Below are 9,124 nucleotides of genomic sequence, written 5' to 3' on the forward strand. Positions count from 1 at the left end.
TGCTGGTCCCTTTTGCTTGGATCGACCACCAGATGACACATGCAGCTCTGTAACTAGCACCAAATCACCACACTGTACATTAGACAATACCCTGTCATTTAATAACCCCTTATTTAGCACATGATCACCCATATTAGACTCCCTGATCACCCCCTTGTCCCCCGCCCTGTCATTGATCACGCCCCTGTAAGGCTGGGTTCACACGAGCGGATGCCGTGCGTGGCATCCGCTCCGTGAAAGAGTGCCAAGACCCAATGCAGACTGCAGAGGCACGGAGCATTAACATGACTGATAATGCTCCGTGCCTCTCTGTGACCTCTTTACTACGAAATCACAGTGACAACTGTGATTTAGTAGTAAAGAGGTCACAGAGAGGCACGGAGCATTACCAGTCATGTTAATGCTCCATGCCTCTGCAGTCTGCATTGGGTCTTGGCACTCTTTCACGGAGCGGATGCCACGCACGGCATCCGCTCGTGTGAAACAGCCCTAAGGGTCCCTCATCACCGCCAGGTAGTTAGCTACTTGCTAGTTAGTTTAGCGCCCAGCCCACCGCACCGCAGTCCATGATCAGTCGCTGATTAGCGTCATCACTGTCGCAAATCAGCACTAGTACTATATAGTATCTGTAAGTGATCAAGACTGATTGCATTCAGATCTATATAAGTACATTAGGGTCACCCTAGGCTCTACCAAACGCAGTGTCCGCCCTATCAGGCCTGATCTTGTGCGCACACTTGCGTTCAGTCCGCCCCACCGCAGTGACAGAATTTTTTTTTTCTGATCACTCCAAAAACACTGTAAAATCGCAGCACCGCTATAAAGATAACTTTTTAAATTATTGGATGTTTATTAGCGATCGCAGCTTTACTTCGCAAGCACTCCATTGTACTAGGTAGGTTTTCTCTTTTTCCTGGGTAGTCTCATAGGAATACCCCCTAAATTTAGTGAACCCAAAATGTCAAACAAGGGGTATTCCGCTGAAGAGGACTACAGGATTCTGCCCGTGATGGATGAAAGCGATGGGGACGCCTCTCCCGCTGAATCCAGTGGTTCAGAATATGAACCTGTAGACAGCAGTGGCACTCTAACCGCTAGTGAAGATTACGAGGTAGAGGTCCCTGCTACGGTCAGGTGTACCCGATCCCATGTCAGGGTTCTGCATACCCTGCATGATGATCCTCATTTGCAGCAGAGTGTTGCTAGCGCTGATCTTGTTTATGGTGCGGCATACCCCATCAGCGCAGCACATCCTGGACCTTCTACCAGCACTGCCGTATTCCCTGGTAAAGTGGCGAGCACAAGAAGGGCAGTTCAATCTGGTACGGTGGCACGTGCAGTAACTCACCTGTCGCAGCCACCGCGTTCACAGGCCGTAGAACCCTTAGTCTCCCAGAGGTCCTGGAAAATCCTATTTTGCACTCCACTGCTTCCGCCACACCGGTATTGCACCCTTTCACCGCACAGTCTTGAGTTTGCGTGGAGACGGCTCATTTAGGATCTAAGAACATTTGTCATCCAGATTTGCAGATGCGTATACCCTAATCAAAACATCTGCATAGACGAGTCCCTAGTACATTTTACAGGGCGCCTTGTCATAAAACAGTACATCCCCAGCAAGCGCGCCCGGTATGGGGTCAAACTGTATAAGATCTGTGAAAGGGCCACAGGCTAAACATATCGTTTTCGGGTCTATGATGGAAAAGACTCAAAACTGGAGCCGGTCGGATGTCCTGACTACCTGGGGAGCAGTAGCAAGATTGTCTGGGACTTGGTGTCACCCTTACTCCACAAGGGGTACCACTTATACGTGGACAATTTTTACTCAAGCGTGGCCCTCTTTTGGCACTTACATCTAGTTGGATTTCAATGCTGTTGCACCGCGCGACCTAGTCGCCGGGGCTTCCTCCAACGGCTCGTTAGTACCCGACTTGCACGGGGTGAGATGGCTGCCTTGTGTGACCAAGAACTGCTCGCGGTGAAATGGAGGGACAAGAGGGACGTTTACCTTCTGTCCACCATTCACGCAGACACGACTGTCCAAATTGAAAGGGCAACTGGAGTCATTGTGAAACCCCTCTCTGTCCACGACTATAACCTTCACATGGGAGTGGTGGACTTCAATGAACAGATGTTGTCTCCTTATTTAGTGTCCCGCTGCACCAGACGCTGGTATAAGAAGGTGTTTGTATATTTGATTCAATTGGCTGTATATAATTCTTTTGTTCTCTACAGTAAGGCTGGGAGAACAGGATCTTTTCTAAAATTAAAGGAAGAGATCTTTTTTGAAATCCGGTATACAGGAGGGTCCGTGCCCCAAGGCCCTGATGTAGTGAGCCGGCTACATGGCAGACACTTCCCGTCTGTCTATCCTGGTACCCCAACTCCACGTTCCCCAAGAAAAAGATGTTGTGTCTGTAGCAGTGGTGGAATAAGGCGTGACACCACCTTTTTCTGACCAGCCTGCCCTATGCATAGGGGAGTGTTTCCGCAAGTACAACACACAGGTACACTATTAGTGTAGGGATTGCGTGACACAGGACAGGCACACAGGGCTATTAGGGCCCTTTCACACAGAGCATCCACAAACATCTCCTTTCACCTGGGACAAAGTGCATAATGTACTTTGCCACATCTCTGTGCGATTTTCGTTTTGCACATTGTCCCATGGTGATGGAGAGGTTTGTCCTATAAAAAAACATACAAAAATAAAATAAAAATTCTCCGGTAAGCAAAAAAAATTATTATTCTGTTTCAAAAGTTGATAAAAGTTAATGTTATCTAAAGTTAATGTTAATAAATTTATTGCGTTGCGCCCTGTTTTTTGTTTTTTTTTAACTTCTAGGTGGACCAAGCGATCAAGCAGCTGCAGCACTGATGTGCATTCTGACAGAAGCATTGCGCTGCTGTCAGATTACACAAAAGTCGGTGTATGCGGCGCTGCAAGACGAGATTTCTCCTCTGCAGTAAAAAGATACGTTTGCAGAGGCTTATGAGCTGAGGGGCGGTGTTCATATGCTTTGGCAAACATTTTTTATCGATTATTGTGAATGGAGAAATCGGGTGTGCAAGGACATACAAGCTAAGTGGGTATGGATGTTGGGCGGAGCTCCTATGTCCTGTCAGACGCCTTTCCCCTCCTCTTTTTTTTTTTGCAGGCGATTTTTTCATCCACATTAATAGATTTGAATGAAGAAATCTGTGCCTTTCATTTTTTCTTTCAGCCCAGAGACTGAACGTAAAAAAAAATCTCATTACTCGTATGCTCAATATAAGGAGAATAGCAGAAACTCCTAATGCTGTACATACATGTAATGATTGCGGAGACCCTCAAATGCCAGGGCAGTAGAAAACACCCCACAAAGTACACGATTTTGGAAAGAAGACACCCCAATGTATTCACTGAGGGGCATATTGAGTCCATGAAAGATTGAATTTTTTTTCCAAAGTTATCGAAAAGGAGAGACTTTGTTAGAAAAAAAAAAAAAAAACAATTCCCGCTAACTTGTGACAAAAAAAATAAAAATTCTATGAACTCACCATGCCCCTCATTGAATACCTTCGGGTGTCTTCTTTCCAAAATTGAGTCACATGTGGGGTATTTATACCGCCCTGGCATTTGAGGGGCTCTAAAGCATGAGAAGAAGTCTTGGATCAAAATGTCTAAAAATGACATCCTAAAAGCTTTTTGGGCCCTTTAGTGCATCTAGGCTTCAAAAAAGTGTCACACATGTGGTATCTCCGTACTCAGGAGAAGTTGGACAATGTGTTTTGGGGTGTCATTTTACATATACCCATGCTGGGGGAGATAAATATCTTGGGTTTTGCATATCAGCTCATTGCGGTTCACAAAAAAGGGCACGCCCGTATTACAAGCACTAAGAATTATAAATTCACATTTTGTATGAGTTAATATACAACGTCATAAGTTGCAATGCTGATAGGCATGAATGTAGTGTACTCAGCGTAAATAATAATCCAAATATTAGTTAAATAAAACACTTTATACTAACTTAACATTTTATCATTTAAAATTTTTAAATAACAGGACAAAAAATGTATTAATATAAAACATGTGTAAAATTTGACATTATAAAACACATCACATGTACGATTTCTAACAAAAAACAATAAAATAGGATAAATTATAGTCATATAGTATAATTTTTGTGCTATCTGTATTCTTGTTCCTCGAATTGGTACGACTGAAAAAAATTATTTTTCAAAAACAAAAGATAAACTTTATTATGGTAACTTAAATTTTTTGTCTAATACTTTTTTATAATATTAATTGAACTTGTAAAGGGTAAACAGTTATGATTTATACGTTTTGATAAATTTGGTTGCACTAATAATAATACTCTCTTATTGATAATCATGCGGGTAAGAGGCCTCGTGTCCAACTCAGACGCTGTTTCTTTATTTCCTCTTTATTTGGCCTCTCCATGTTGCTAAGATTTGGAGGGAGTGAAGGTGCCCTTGAGGACCAGTTGGACTTCAGTTTGACATTTGCTATTTTTAGGACATCAGTTGACAAAGACTCTAGGTAATTCACAGACATTTTTTCATAAATGTTTCTGGCAATCCATCTATTTTTTCCTTTAGGTAAGACAATGGCAGTTCTTTTGAAGCCAATTGGCTCTGTATTTTTCTTTTGAACTCTGACGACAGCTTGCGGTCTACCGACGTTGTGGTTATGTGTCAAGGCAGCCAATTTTGTACGTGCTTCCATCCCATCAATGCCAAAATGAATGCATTTTGTTCTGTACTTTAATGCTAGGTTATGAAAGTTCTCCAATGCACCAGTATGACAATTATTAACCAGATGTGGTAGATCGTTAAGAAGCTGCTGGTTTGCCACAATTTTTTTTATTTTGAGATATGGTGGTTTGTCTGTCTGAAGCCATAAAATCGGATCCTCTGTTGCTACATCAATTGGTCCATGGGAACACCTGGAATAAAGTTCTCCTTCCCAATGGTGTTTATCCGTTATGTGCTGTAAAAGCGACATCCATTTTTCTTGTAAAAGTTGCCTGTTGTCTTGGCAAGTTTGGATACTCCACCAGAAATGGAGTATTATCTTAGGGATCCATGGTGTTATCTCTCTGCAAAATTTTACGCGACTAGCACAAGTTAATTTTTTTCTGATAGACTTGGCGTAATGCCATACATCAAACTGATGTTTAATTTGGCTATATTCCTGACGCATCTTCTTTCTGATTCCAACGTGTCTGTCCGAGGCAAAAATTTTGATTTTGAAGTTTTCCTTTAATAAGCGATCAAGAACAATTCCAAATCCATGTTTCTCCATGGCGACAGATGATGAACATTGTGTTCTTTGGACTACTTCAAAGTCTATTATTTTGAGAGAGACAGTGTCCATCATTGTGTAGATACAATATTTAGCACTATGTCCTGGACTATCGCATTGCCCATCTCCAGCAATGCACAGTTCTTTATGTAATAATTTATCTTTTATGCTAAGTTGCTCGTGTTTCCATGCCACATCGATAGCGGGAAAAAGAAATTTGCTCTGATAGCGATAATAGGTTTTTTCTGAAATGCTTAACATGTCAAAGATGTCAAAAAGTTCTTTTACTTTATGAAAATTAAGGCCACTAAACAAAATAGATGCTGCGATTAATATATTGCCTGCACCAAAATTTCCTATTCTCGGTTGATTTTGAAAAACCTTAAATTGGTGACCTTTTTGACAAGTAGCACGTACAGACAGATAGGTGCCCTCAATGTTCTTTGTAAAAGTTTTGACCATACAGTGGCAATTTACATCTGCTTGACATTTAACTTTATATAGTAAATTGTCCAAGCATGATTCAAAAACTACTATTTTCGGTTGTGAAACCAATTCCTTTTCCTCCACAAATGTGTAGATTGGTGGAGGTAGTCTTCTATTTTTGTTATAATTATCATTTGAATTAAACGTGGATGAACTTGCAAAGCTTGACTCGTCTGGGATGTAACTTTCATCGTGTTTTAGATTATCATCTTTTTCTTGGCAGAAACAGAGATAGATTCATGAAGTCAGCGTCTAGGGTGTTTTTAGGGTCTTCGTCAACATGTAGATTACAGTCCTCGTTGTCTTCAGGTATCGGAACTGGAAATAACTCCTTTTGCAAGTTGGGTCTTTTCCTGAGTGGAGATGACACCTCGTCTGCAGAGTATCTGCTTGTCATTTTCATAGCAGAACGAGGAGTTGAAGCTGAGATTGGTAAACCCAACACACTTGTAGCCACCGTTTGTTTGTGGGATAACAGATTATTGTACTCATCCATAGATAAAATGACACATTCGTTCAGCGCATACTCCGTTTGAGTACTAGCGTTATTACATCGACTACTCGAAGGCATTTCTTCAAGATCGCAATCTTCTCTAACGGCCACAGTGACAAAATGCTCTGAAGAAGCTAAATGTTGTTCCATATCAGTTCTTCTTCTTTTAGAATTTTTTTTTTTTAATTCTTCAGAAATAATGCTTTTGCCTTCCTCCACTTGCGGAAAAATAGTCGGAACAGCATCTTTCTTTAGATATAGTTTAAAATGAATATTTTCGTAACTGTCTGTGGTGAAGTGGCATGAACAGATTCGGAATTTATCCTTTTTACTACCTTCTAGGATATTTTCTGCGAGAGTTTCAATATCTTGGAAATTTTGCTTTGTTTGCTCAATCCATTTTTTTATTCGATGTACATCTTTTGGAAATCGATGCAGAATTATTTTTTCGTTTTGTACTTTCCCACCAGTTTTACTTGTACACTCATTTACGATGCACGAAGGCATTGTAGTTAGTTGACCACTGTGGTGTAAAAAACATAAAAAACATATATCAATATTATTAAAATTAAATTAATAATTATCAATAATAATTTTTTTTTTTAACGTTACATAATAATTTATCAAATAAATTTAATAGAGCGGCCAAACACTGGGGATAACAGAGGAGGCAAGACACTCACAGTGCACAATTTCTCTTTCATAAGCCGAGGTTGGTTGGTGTCTTGAGTTTGACAAACGCAAATTTGAAATAGTGGATCTAAAAATAGAATTAAACATTCAAATACATTATTAGAGTATCAATTATAATTATTTTTTTCTAATTTATAATAAACGCTACATACCTTGTACTATATTTATTCTTGTTCTGCTCGACAATAGGAAATAAATTTTCGGATAAGGACCTTTAATTAAATTTTTAAAAAAATGTATAATTAAATAAATTATGTTCACGTTAAGATTTATAAAGTCAATTTATATTTTTTAATTTTTTCAATTCAATTATTTTTAGTTCAATGTCAAATAAACTAATTTTAAATGTAAGTGGTGCACTAAACAGCATGACTGCCATCATTATTGAACTTCTTTGAATAACTGCAACGGTGGTTTAAATTATAAAAATAAATGCAGCGAGCGTTGCACCTCATGGAGTAGGTGCAGCGCCCGTTGCACCTCATGGAGTAGATGCAGCGAGTGTTACACCTGATGGAGTAGATGCAGCGAGCGTTGAACCTCATGGAGTTGATGCAGCGACCGTTGCACCTCTGGGAAGAGATGCAGCGAGCATTGCACCTCATGTAGTAGATGCAGCGCCCGTTGCACCTCATGTAGTAGATGCAGCGAGCGTTGCACCTCATGGAGTTGATTCAGCGAGCGTTGCACCTCATGTAGTTGATGCAGTGCCCGTTGCACCTCATGGAGTAGATGCAGCGAGCGTTGCACCTAATGGAGTAGATGCAGCGAGCGTTGCACCTCATGGAGTAGATGCAGCGAGTGTTGAACCTCATGGAGTAGATGCAGCGAGCGTTGAACCTCATGTAGTAGATGCAGCGCCCGTTGCACCTCATGGAGTAGATGCAGCGAGCGTTGAACCTCATGGAGTAGATGCAGCGAGCGTTGAACCTCATGGAGTTGATGCAGCGACCGTGGCACCTCATGTAGTAGATGCAGCGCCCGTTGCACCTAATGGAGTAGATGCAGCGAGCGTTGCACCTCATGGAGTTGATGCAGCGACCGTTGCACCTCATGTAGTAGATGCAGCGCCGGTTGCACCTCATGGAGTAGATGCAGCGAGCGTTGAACCTCATGGAGTAGATGCAGCGAGCGTTGAACCTCATGGAGTTGATGCAGCGACCGTTGTACCTCATGTAGTAGATGCAGCGAGCGTTGCACCTCATGGAGTAGATGCAGCGAGCGTTGCACCTAATGGAGTAGATGCAGCGAGCGTTGCACCTCATGGAGTAGATGCAGCGAGCGTTGAACCTCATGGAGTTGATGCAGCGACCGTTGCACCTCATGTAGTAGATGCAGCGAGCGTTGCACCTCATGGAGTTGATGCAGCGACCGTTGCACCTCTGGGAAGAGATGCAGCGAGCGTTGCACCTCATGAGTAGATGGAGCGAGCGTTGCACCTCATGGAGTAGATGCAGCGCCCGTTGCACCTCATCGAGTAGATGCAGCGAGCGTTGCACCTCATGGAGTTGATGCAGCGTCCGTTGCACCTCTGGAAAGAGATGCAGCGGGCGTTGCACCTGATGGAGTAGATGCAACGAGCGTTGCACCTCATGGAGTAGATGCTGCGAGCGTTGCACCTCATGTAGTAGATGCAGCGCCAGTTGCACCTCATTTAGTAGATGCAGCGAGCGTTGCACCTCATGGAGTTGATGCAGCGACCGTTGCACCTCTGGGAAGAGATGCAGCGAGAGTTGAACCTCTGGAGGTGTATGCACCGACCGTTGATGTGGGGGCTATTTTTATTATACAATGTTCAAGGTTTTTATTTTTTGGGGGGGGGGTTGGGGGGTGTTTCACATGTCTTAGCACATTATTTCAACCCTCAACCATATATAATATAAAAAGTTATAGGAGCTATTTATATCATATCCACTTGAGGGTTTTATGTGGGGGGGAGGGGGTGGTGTTTCACATGTCTTATCACTTTATTTCAACCCACAATCATATAAAATATAAAAAGATGTGGGAGCTATTTATATCCTATATGGTTTAGGGTTTTATGTGTGTGTGTGGGGGGGTGGTGTTTCACATGTCTTATCACTTTATTTCAACCCTCAACCATATAGAATATAAAAAGATGTGGGAGCTATTTATATCCT

The sequence above is a fragment of the Bufo bufo genome, chromosome 2 (assembly GCF_905171765.1).
Source record: "Bufo bufo chromosome 2, aBufBuf1.1, whole genome shotgun sequence".
In the NCBI taxonomy this organism is placed as follows: Eukaryota; Metazoa; Chordata; class Amphibia; order Anura; family Bufonidae; genus Bufo; species Bufo bufo.